Source organism: Harpia harpyja, chromosome 8 (assembly GCF_026419915.1).
Source record: "Harpia harpyja isolate bHarHar1 chromosome 8, bHarHar1 primary haplotype, whole genome shotgun sequence".
Lineage (NCBI taxonomy): Eukaryota > Metazoa > Chordata > Aves > Accipitriformes > Accipitridae > Harpia > Harpia harpyja.
Genome location: NC_068947.1, coordinates 19,459,522 through 19,472,404, shown reverse-complemented (window position 1 = coordinate 19,472,404; position 12,883 = coordinate 19,459,522).

Sequence of the window (12,883 nt, the reverse complement as noted above, 5' to 3'; positions counted from 1 at the left end):
CCAGCTCGCTCTTCATCCTGCGTGGGCTGAGCCGGACAGCCCTTGGCCGGCTGAGGGGAGCCGGCGCCTTCTCCCCGCCCCTGCGGGGCTGCTTCTGTCTCGCCTGCCCCTGGTTTCCAAAGCGAACCCACCAGTCTCCTGAGCCTGAGGGTTGCTGGAGCAGAGCCGTGAGTCAGCGTGGTGAAAACTCCCCTTGCTTTCCCCACGGCAGGGCCACGTTTTTTAATAAATTCAGTAAAAAACCCAAAAATGCAGTAGGGGTTGAAAATGACCCGGCTGAAATAGTATAATTGGATTTGGAGAGGGGAAGCATGTTTCAAAAGAAAATTCCTGGGATGCTTGTTTTTAAAGTGGTAGCAGCAACCTCAAGAAAACAACAAAGCATCTGCTAGAAAATGAATGGTAACGCAAGGTCTGACCTCAGAACTTACCCTAGCATGGCTCTGTTGCCCTGCAAATATCTCACATCCTTGAGAGCAAAATCATCTTCAGCACAACAAAATCAAAGTAAATCGCTCCAGATATTTCTGAGCGCAATTTGTCAGAGTGCCATTCCCACTGAGGTAAAAGGGTGTCGTGGTTTAACCCCAGCCAGCAACTAAACACCACGCAGCCGCTCACTCACTCCCCCCCACCCAGTGGGATGGGGGAGAAAATCGGGAGAAGAAGCAAAACCCGTGGGTTGAGATAAGAACGGTTTAATAGAACAGAAAAGAAGAAACTAATAATGATAATGATAACACTAATAAAATGACAACAGCAATAATGAAAGGATTGGAATGTACAAATGATACGCAGTGCAATTGCTCACCACCCGCCGACCGACACCCAGCCAGTCCCCCGAGCGGCGAAATCCCTGCCCCCCACTTCCCCGTTTCTGTACTGGATGGGACGTCACATGGTATGGAATACACCGTTGGCCAGTTTGGGTCAGGTGCCCTGGCTGTGTCCTGTGCCAACTTCTTGTGCCCCTCCAGCTTTCTCACTGGCTGGGCATGAGAAGCTGAAAAATCCTTGACATTAGTCTAAACACTACTGAGCAACAACTGAAAACATCAGTGTTATCAACATTCTTCGCATACTGAACTCAAAACATAGCACTGTACCAGCTACTAGGAAGACAGTTAACTCTATCCCAGCTGAAACCAGGACAAAGGGTATATGTAAAACTGGACAGGAAGACAGCTTTCAGCCAACTAAGGCGGGCAATATTTTTTGGGCAACTTTTTAATATGATTTTTGAGATGCTAGTAACTTAACCTAGTTCCAGTGCTGCTTATAACAGGTTGGTTTTAATTGCACTATGCAGATGAAGGAGCAGGACTCTATATGACAATGCTATACGCTGGCTTCAACTGAGCCTGGGGAACTACTGTGCTAAAGACACTACAAAACAAAACCTAGAATAAATTATAAGTCTGAACAAACAAGACAGGCAATAATACTGCTTCGTCTTCAGAGAAAGAGACTGCGACAGAGCCTGTCTTGCATTTAAATCAAAAAGCTTCCAGGAGACTGCATAGTTTGTTCATAGACAAATAGGGTGAGCCAAAATTAGAGAAATTAAAAGATGGCAGAGTGCTGAATGTTTCTATTTCCCAAGCAATTTCTTCAGAGGGCCAAATTATTTCTAGCCTCTGGGGGGATTTGGTCTACTCTACAGTATCCATATTCTGTATGAGAAAGCCACAGTTAAAAGCTGCCTCACTGAGGGATTCACAATGAATACTTCTTCAGATCAGTGACTTTTCTGAAGTTGAAATAGTTGCTTTTGTATCAGTTGACTTTCTTTCAAATCCTCAGATCACATATGTTAACTGTAGAGCTTTTTTACTCTAAGAATGTACATGAAACACACATAGAGGAAAAATTTCATTGCTATTTGGCTGGATAAATGTAGAGAAAGACTGAGTTTTCCTCATGATATTCGTTCTCCTGAAGCCATCACTTGCAAGTCAACTGTATCTGACACAAACTGTGCAAATTCATAAAGGACATGAGAACGAAAGAATTGCTACGTAACAATTTTCAGTCTGGACGTGAAGATACCCTGTGTTATAGAGTATTTACTAGTGCCAAGAGACAGCAATGAAAGAAAAAACAATAGATAGGTATATTGCAAATACAGACATAATAAAAAAGAAAGGAGTGATAAAATCTCTGGGTGCCAGCAGTTCCAGTATATGGTTTATGTTCTCTTTTTACTACACCCTCTTCCTGTTTGACTGAGAGCTTATCTTTGATGAAAAACACAAACATTGTTTAAGGTCTGACTAATACCCACAAAAACAAGGACAGGCGGAGAAGAACACGAGAACTCCCATTTCTGTACGTTCTCTGATGTCTTATGAATTGGGGAACATTGCTGAATGAAGCGTTACACTTACATCTGAACAAGTGATGATCTGCAGTTACTCAAGTTAGACTTTTTTGCCTAGAATAGGATCACTTTTTACATATATAGGTAAAATTTATCACCAATTATATATAAGCAAATAGTTCTTACTAGGTTACTTGCAATGACTAATAATAAGTGTTCAGTATCCCTAACCCTCTTTGGTCTGTATTTAGGCTGACATATAAAGCAGGCTTTTTCTTTTCTTTTAAGGCCCGAGTGACATTTAGAATCAGGCATCTCAGCAAGCTCTTGTACTAATGATTTCAATATTTGCTTTCCATAAATAACCTCTTTAAAATTTTCTGTTTCTTTGCACCTCTCCACATGAAAAACAATTTGCTAATATCAAGCATTAAGGAAAATTTGCACAAGGGTAGGCAAAGCAAATCTCTGTTTTGTTCAAACAAGACACTCCTTCCTCAGTTTTTGACCTCCTTTCTTTGAAGACCCATAAGCTATTAAATTCGATTTACATCTTTCAAGTTGAATGAAACAGAATTTCTCACTTGCCACTTCCAAGTACCCAACTTTGGGAGTAACCACATAGAGATACACCCAATCATCTCAAAATTTATACAAGAGCATAACTTCAGCTATTGCATATTTGTCTTCAGTGGATTTACTTATGTATAAAGGTAAATGGGTCCCAAGGCACTTAAAGAATCAGAGGTCCGAGTTGCCACTAAGTTCACAACAGTACTTCTTTCCATCTTTGAAATTCTTTCTATCCTCCCTGGTACACTGAATGTGTCTGAGCATGCATTGTTCTCCATCATCAAACACTGAACTGCAAAATCATACTGCAATGTGACTTTTCTATTTGCAGTCTCTTTGATAGGTTTGTTATAGGACACATTGTGAAAGCACCAAGATACTTCACTAAGAGTGAAAAGAGGATTTTAAAAGAGTTCTGCAGTCTGGTTAATTGGATCATTCATCACTGAAATCTGTCTTTAAAGCACAGTTAGTATTTGTTTCATAGCTGATCATTGGTTGTTTTATGGGGATGAATAAATTTATTAAAAAAGATTATTGGTCTATAATTTTACAGATTTCTGCATGCAACCAATTATGTAACTGGTAAGTTACTATTAATAAAACTCCCTTCCATAAATCAACCAGCTTGAAAAAATATATCAGCCTAGATTCTGCGCTTTAACATTTCTAATGATTTTTTTTACTCTGCATTTTTGCAACCTCTGTTTTTGTTGGGGAAGGAAAAGCAGGACTCTGGCCACCTAAAACACATTTCCAAAGTTATGATAGCCCTTTAAAGAATAACCTAACTGGTCAAGGCACTCCCATAGCAAAGCAAAGACTTAGTATGCCAACTTCATGGTGCATCTAGCCCCATCAGTTCAAGGGGCAAGGGACCAGAGGTCATTGCTGAACCTTAACCTCTCTCACAATGGCATGCAGAACTGCCTGGCCAATTTCCTCTGGGTTTTATTTAGAGGCATGTGGCCAGCATGGGAAGCAGACTTTCCCACAGATGTTTAGTATAAAAGAAGCTATTTATCAGTGTGAGTTATACAGTTAGGCTATGATCAGAATAGATCAGGTCTCTATCTAACAGCAGTTCCCATGTTCTCTGAAAAAATGGGTTACAACAGCTAAATTAAAAGTAATTTGTGTCTGCAGCCTGTTTTCTTGCATTATTCTCTTTTAGAGGACACTGATTTACACCCACTTCTCACCAGGATTGATGTTGCCTGGGAGAATGGGAAGGGTCACAGGGCAAATGGTGGCACTGTCCAAGGTGACCAGCTGAACGGACCTTGGGCAAACACCAGAGTTTTCTGACAGCCCAATTTCTATCTCTGCTAACCGTTCCAGCAGTTCCCTTTAATACAAGCATTTTTCTTCCCCAAAAGCCTTCTAAGATGGTGGTCTTCTTGTTTTCCTTTTTTAAAAAAACAACAAAACAGATATTAAGTCAGTCTAAGTTCCTTTCCCAAAACAATTGTACTCTGTCCTCTCACATATTTGCCATTTTTTAGGAGAAGTACCACTGCACTTGTTTTATTTGCAAAAAATACCATAGACATAAATCATTAGGTTCTTCTGGGACCACAAAGACCATGGGTATTAATCTATGGTAAATTGTTGGATTGGACAAATTCTCCATCAGGCCTATGAATGTCTCTGAATGTACGACTTACTTCTCTCTAATGTAATGAGACAGATTGATTAGACATGTTTTTTGATGTATATCTTTACAGCACATTGGAAAACATTTGGATTCAGCCTGCTCTCTCTTCGGTGATTTATATTTACCTCAGACAGACAATTTTCTTCCCTTGCCATACCTGTGTGAGGGCAGTGGTCTTCAGCAACCCCACAAGAATTTATTGGCATCTTTGTAGACTTGAACCATTGCCTTGAGTATTCTTACTTCTGTCCTTCACCCTAAAGCCACACAGGTCCTTTATAACCTCAAAAAGCAAGAAAGTTTCTCTTGTAAAGTTTGCCTTGCAACTGTGATAAATACATTCAAATTTACTGATTTACTGAACTGATTAGACTGAAAACATTGTAAACAATCCTTCCAGCACCTGCAATAAGAAAAAAAAATATATAACATTTCTAGGGCAGGCAGAGGGGAACTGACATGAGTTTAAGCCGCACACTTCATTTCTGGGACTGTAACTGAGCCATCCTAAATCTGGGCACTTTCAGAGCCCAGGTTTTAAATATAGTCCTTGAAGACGGGGTTGAGAAATTGCTGGTTTTATCCTCATTTTCTTAAATTCTAGAGCTTTTCAAAGCCTCCAGGCTTTGGTTTGAGTCAGAAAAAGCAGAACTTCCTGGATGAGAGCTACAGAAATCTCAGTCTCCTCCCTCAGACAAGCCAGCTCCATCCTTTTCCTTCCCCAGGACTCACTGACCCAGCCCATGCCTCCATTCCCCACACTGAGGCCGGATGGATGGTCCTAGGGCTGACAGAGGGATCGTGAGACCCAGGAGAAGCACCGGCTGCTCCAGCCCTGGCTCTGCTGCTGCATCAGCCCTGAAAACTGCAGGATGCAATGTTGCACTCAACTCTGAACCTCCGAGCCCATGGAGATGGAGCGTCAGAGCTTTTGCCAAGAAACACTAATGACTTTCAAATTAGCATAGTAGAAGAGAGGTGCTTCAAAGGCTTATGCATTTAACCACATTTGGGCAAAATTTCATGAGCATAGCAGTTTTCCCGCAGAGACACACACGGCTTTCCCTGTCCAGAAGTCAAGTTGCTGCTACAAAGCATGGCAATCTTGTCCTGTCCCAGTATAACACTTGTAAGAATTCAGGGACATGGGAAAACACATCATGCCACGATTATCTTAGGAACAGATGACTTTTTTTTTGGCAGAAATGTTAAAAAAACACATCAGTAACTGTAAAATAAAACTGCAAGTATTCACCCTGAGACAGAGGCCTGGCATAAGATATTTCAGAGCACTGAAAAATAATTTACCCCAGCAGAAGCAGGATTTTACAAGGGGAATTGTTGGCCAAATGTAACTATTGGCAGCATTGCCAGCTCCGTTTATAAGAAATAACGTGCCTATGCAAATCACCCGGTTCTTGACAATTTACAAACCCCAAATGCTGTACCTCAGTCATATAGCCAAAAGGAAAGTTTATTACTTCAAGAGATGTTAGCCATATTTTGACTAATGTCTTTTCAGGAAAGACTTTAAGAAAAAAGAGAACTCAGCTGGCACTGTTACTAGAAGACACTTGGTAATGCCTCCAGCTGCTCTGCTACCACTCTTTTCTACTCCCCCAGTTTCAGCTGGAGTTACATCTTTCCCAGGCAGGGCAAGTCCCTTCAGGTCAGGGCTCTTACCACATGTTGCCCGTCTCCTCAGTTTCAGCACAACTCTAAAGCAGTCATACAGGCTTCCTTTGTGCTTGAGCCTCTCCTCAGCACGTGATGTCACTGTAACGTCAGTTCACAAGGGACTGTGGAGAATGAGGGCTAGACTGTGCTTTGAGCCTCTTTGCATGCAGACCCCTGCCATGCCCGTGTCCTTCACGGGTGGGCATTGATGTGTTGCTCAGAGGGAACATGGTGAACATCTTAATGCAATCCCTTTGGTGCTTTAAGAAGTGAGATAATACTATCTTTCTCTTCTTTGCTCTCCAGTCTCTTGTAGTATGTGTAACATACAGAAAAACATTGTGAATTTCTAGTTGTCTTTATCAAATGTCAGAGGATAGACAGGAGCTTGCCTTCAAGACACAAATCTATGTGAAAATGGACTTTGGGGGTTTTACTGTGCACTGCTATAACTTGCTTGTTACTTGGGAAATGTGATCAGTGGTGCTGCAGGCTAGGTGTGCACAGGACTGCAACATCTGTTGCAACCAAGCTTGAATACCAAAAATTTTGTGTTCAGTTAACACAGACCAAAAAGCCAGTGCCCCAAGTAATAATTTGCACTGCAAGACATAACATTCCCACTTCTTTGGCAGCTTTCATACTGGCCCCTGTTTCTCCTCTCTTGTAGTAATGAGGAGTTGCTAAAAAACAAATTTCTTGGACTGACCTGTCTTAAAATACACTTTTGCTGTCTTGCTTCTAGCAGACTCAGTGTAGCAGGCACCCTGTCTGTAATCTCCATAGTCTGGACTCTTCTCCATTTGTGCATGCTGGAATAGTAGAAGATGTCTGTCTTTTGATATTCGCCCAAGTATTTGTTGTATGTGTCCACATGTCTATCCTGCTTAAAAGAGTAAAAATAGAAAAAAGGGGAAAAAGTAGGGGGAAAAAAGTCAATAAAGGGAGAGAATAAAAAGAAAAAGAGGAATCATCTCATTTTTGACAGATAGAAAAATGTAGCAAACCTAAAAATCTCCTCAGATCCTGAAAGCAAAGAGAATAATTTGAGAAAGATATAGCTGTATATTGCAAGGGTAAAATAGGATGCATTTTAATATTTTTAAGCTAGCTCATGTTTCACATTTAGTATTCTTACAATAGACAGACGAGTATTGTAGCATTAAATACATTTCCCCCAATATGCTCTTTTATATTTTACACACAATTTGAAACATCTGGTAAATGATTTGTTTTCCTGAAGCACAGCAGAGAGCAAGCTTGGATGATCCACTGCCGTTTGTGAAATGTTTCCGTGGAAAGCTTCCCTTCTTCCATTTCCTCTCCATTTTTGCTATTTGCTTATTTTGAAAATAATAACACTAATCTGAAAGTACCATAACAGATTAGAGTATTGATTGTGCTGTAATATTGAAACAAAAATATACAACAGATGCCATGTTTTCCTACTGAAGGATCACAACGTTAATAAGATGGGGTCTTTAGAAATAAGTATGATTCTCTTGAGAGTGATGAATTGAGATGCCACACTACTGCAGTACAGACCATTGTGCCATAGTTTATTTGGAATTTGTTATTTATTTTAAGAGTGATTATTTTCTGACAGGCAGCTTGGTATAGAGATGGTCTCTGACTCTTTTTATTTGGGAAATGTCACTGAATGCAATTTATCTTTTAATATATGCCCTAGTCGTCTTTCCCACTCACTTCCTAGGTGATACATGAGATTTTTCGGTTTTCAGCTACAGTTATAAGTAGCCCCTAAAATTGGGTTGACTTTTTGTTGCAGTAAAACATATAGGCTATTGTAGTATCGAATAGCTTTCTAATGGCTACTGTTTTGAGCATGCCACCATCAGCCTTGCAATAATTGAGAAAGAACATAATCATAAACAAGATAGGACTTCTAGCTAGCTCAGATGAAATACATTGGGCAGACATTATGGGAACTGTTACCTTCTGCTCTTTACTAGAAACACCATAAGAGATACCAGAATAAACAAATCTCTGCAATGCATTTATATATCTAGCAAAGTATTACGCTGAGTGCTCATTCCACTTCCTAAGCCTTACAAGCCCCACACCTGTTTTTTTAACAATTTTAGTCCTGAAATTGGTTACATTCTTAGCAATAGAATTATAGCAGTCAGCATGCTCAAAGCAGTTGCATTCAAGTACAGCAAAATAATACTGACTTTATGCAAGCCTGTATTCCACTGAGCCAAATTCATCCCTTTAGTCATTTTAGTGCCACCTGTGTGCCAGTGTACATATTTTTTGTCTAGAAGAAATTAAGAATGAGGTGAGCAGAAAGTATCAGCCACTGCAAGCCCAGTCTTGCAATCTATCCAAGAATGGTGCTCTCTTGAGTTGAATAATTTATAGCAGTGGGTTTTGTATATATGAGTCCAGTGAATGCATAGTCTGAGCATGTAGATTTCTGGACTGAAGATTATTTCTTTTCCTTCTATCTGTGTTAGATTATTTCCAGGGTTAACTAAGAGTCATGGCTTTTACTCCCCCAGTCCTTTACAAAGATTTTAATTATTTATTTTGCATGACACCCTTAGCTGGCTCAGGAACTACAAATATAATAGAAATACAAACCCTTCCCCCTAATGCAGATGGCTACTACATCAAAAGCAAGCACTTTTTCACATGATAATCATTTTAGGAAGTCTGGGGTGGGGGAGAGCTTATAAATAGATATGGCCCCTGAGGCAACTTATCTTTTAAAAACAAAACCCCAAAACATTAATTACCATGAAATTCACCCAGGCTGAGTAATGACCACAACTATTCTCACATTATATCACAAAATATAAACATATGTTCAGAAGTAGAGCTGGACATGGGAACTGATGAGGTTATGGAAAGGTAATGGGGAAAGGTTCAAGGAATCTCTCCTTTTACAGACCACAAAAATTAAAGAAAAATGCAATGACAGAACTGGAGTGTGTTTCCTCTGATTGATAGAAAGGAAATGCAACTTGTGGAAACTCGTCAGATTTTCTGACTGGCAACTATTATCTTCAGAAACATAATGCAAATAGCTCTTCAGACAATAGGCAATTGCTTTGAATTTTATTTTGTAAATAATAAGTTATTCTCTCACTGAAGTCTATAATAGGCCTACCTTCTAAGTGGAAATTTGAGAGTCTAGAGGAGTTTCAATTAGTCCAAATCTTTTCAGATGTTTTGCAAAAGCAAAGAAGTAATCTAACAACTCTAGGTCATTGGTGGAGAAATGGGCAAAGGGAGGAAATGGAGTGAGGACATCCACAAGGATGTCTGACCTCCAGAGTCCAGCTTCCCCCATCCTTTCTTTACATTAGTTGGCACACTGAAGTCAGCAAGAAATGAAGGCCAGCAATGAACAGAAACAAACAGAAGGAAGCATAAAGTAACAATTTCAAGCTGTATAAGAGATGTGAAGGGAGAATGCCATATTCTGCATATTTCTCTTCAATAACTGGAAATGACACTGTCTCTTGACTCTCGTGCCTCACAGACTACCCATACACTTTAGGGAAAGGCAAGTTACAAATGAATCAACACCCTTATTTTATGTTAACCCAAACCATTATTGAGTTTCTTTGCTGTTATAGCAGTTTTCCTCTTCTAAGAGGTCCTTATTAGTATTCTTATTCCAAAAAGTCAAGATGACAGTTTATTACTCCATTTCTGTTAGAAATAATATCTAGCAATATGTAGTCATCTAAAACTTACAGAAACTGTAGAGATAGAAATTAATATTGTGTGGACTACCCAATAGATAGAAAAGAAAATTCCTGGAATCTTCCACATGCAAAAAACCCCAAACTTACAAACCCAGAAGGACTTTGGTGAGGGGAGTAGATAAATCTAAAAACAAATCTATAGATACTTCAAATGTCACAGTAACACCCCAAACTGTGAACCTCAGTTATGCGAAAGCAAGATCTGAATTTATCCCCTTACTGAACGCTACCAAGCCAACATCAACAAAATCTTCACTTAGTTGCAATATGAATGAAAACTGGTTTCTCTGGTGTTGAGGGCACTGACATGAAGCTGACCAGTCACAGTTCCTTGAAACTGCTGGCATAAATAATACATCTACCAGCTCATTATCTAATTTGTTTTATTTTGCTGTGGAGAATAGGATTGAAAGGACTTGCTTTCCAAACTGTAACTGGGTGACAACAACTCTATGTCTGTCTTTATGTCCGAAAGCGTGCAAGTGCAAGAGACGAGTGAATTTTCTGTAGTGCCAGTAATATGAAAGCCTAGATGCATATTTGGGAAGGAGGGAAGTCCCTAGGTGGCAGCTATGTTCACTGACTAAAGCAAGATTTGGTCATTGGAAACCTACTGTGATGACTTGTAAGCAGAAAACCTTGGCTCATATGTTTTTCCCATCTCAACACACAGATGTGGAAACCCTGAAAGAAATTTTCATTAAAATATATGATAATACACTGAATGGATTCGTAACACTTAATGAGCCCTGTCAGAGGAGTCACTGGTCACTTATCTCCAAAGAATCCAGAAGGGAAAATGGAGATTGCTTCTGAAACACAGGATAAAACTAAAGATTCTGACATAATCGGTCAGTCACTGCAGAAGCCAGAGAAGTACATGAAAGAGAATGCTCAGAAACTGTCAATAAAACAGTGGGAGGGAAAACTTATAGGGCTTCACAATATGCAGGACTTGCAGAGGGGACCCACCATGGGCAGGGATGGCAGAGCCTTGTTTGCCTCCTCAGAGAAATCTGAGTGGGAAAAGGGATTTAGGCAAGGAATAAGAAGTTATAAGGGCTCTCTGCTACATGTGTGTACAAGCCAGACACTCTGGCCCAGGAGGAAGAGTACTGTGAAATAAGTACTCAATTACCTAAAATTAGAACCAGTGACATGGTTAACTTATTATTCTGCAAGCTGCTGCCTTAGGACATGCTTGATATTGAGAAGATTCATTTCTATTCATGTATTTTAGCCTACCAAGCAAAATTGTAATAAATAAATGTTGTGGCCCTGAGCTTTCCTATGCTTTTATGCAAATTTGAAAAATCAGTTTGCCATACGGCAGGGAGAGAAGCTTATTTGAAACTGAATGCATTGGAAAATCATGCAAGACCAAGTGATGAAGAAAATAACTAGCATTTCATATAAGCACTGTTAAGGGGAGAATAGTTAAGTAACTAAGCTTCCTGCATGCCCTTCACAAACCTTCGTAAATGGAAATACTGATACCTTTTAAGGAAAAAAACACCATGGAGACTGCAAGTCGAAAGATTTTATGAGAACCATTAAAGGGCCTTTCTTCTCTTCACATCTGGCTTGGCCTATGTTATAGATTTCATGCTGTTTAGCTAAATCTAAAAATATAGAGACGGAATTGCATAAAACCAAATATCCTATTAATGAAGTCTAGGACAATAACTGATATATCTGTAATATTACCTCAGAGATTGCTTATTCATGTCTATATATCCTTTGCTTTTTACTTATTTTACTTAGCTTAAAAAAAAAAAGTCAAATTTAAGAGTTTTTACAGTTAAAACCATTAGGTATTGGCTTAACACTGTTTAGTGAGCTGATGTGACACAATGTTACAAGTTACATCACATTATACAGCCTGTGAAGAATTGTTTTCATTTCCCTTTCCCAGGTCTCATTTATTTTGTAGACTCCCATGTAATTGGAAGGTTTCTTTTCACAAATATTAATATATTATTAATTTATAGTATTTACTGGAAAAAAGAAACCAATGCTGGAAAAATCAAAGCCTGTCTAACCATACATATGGTGCAATACCCACTACTTGCCCACAGTCCTTCCATGGGCTTGTCTATTTTCAGGCAACTCTGAACCAGAAAGAGAACTGGGGCTAATCATTGAAGGAGCCATAGTATTTTGCATGAGGTTTTGGGATATGAATTTTAAAGCTTGGTTTTCATGTGTCGATGCAAATTCATTCTTTCTGCAATTGTTTCCAAACGGATCCATTTTGCCAAACTTTCACCTCTTTGAAGGAATTAGAATTAGGGAACGGAAACTGAAGACACTATGGCCTAATTCTGCTCTCAGACTTTCTACAATGTCATATTTCTCTCTCCCTTGCTTCTGAGACCATACCTTTAATGTCAGCAGGATAGGGGAATGGGGTCCAATGTTGTGCAGACACTGAGGTTTGACCCGTCTCTGTGAAAGGAGGCAGGGATTTATGTGTCTAAACTTGACTGGAAGTAGCTACCTGTCACACAAAGCCTGAGCAGCATGAACCCAGGAAGTGGAGACGTAAGTGAGGGGAGGCAGAAGTCTTGATGGTTTGAATTACTACACCTCCTCAGCCACCTCCATCTTCTTCCATTATGCCCATCTTTCTCCACTGAGGATACTGGGAACTGCAGTTCTCCAAGACGCACATAAATACATTGCCGAAAAGGTGTTCACAGCATTTTCTTAACAGGCAGGACTATCCAGAGGATGTTTGGTAAGCCTGTGTTTTCTAAGCAGCACTAGATTTTCCTTCTTTTGCACAGAATTTAAAGTCTGGAGTCCTCCTCACCAGTTTGAGCACACAGACTTTTCTTTCCAGAGTAATTAAGCCCCTATATGTGAGCTATCAAGTCTAATTTGCTCCTATTGCAATGGGCTTTGAGCTCAATT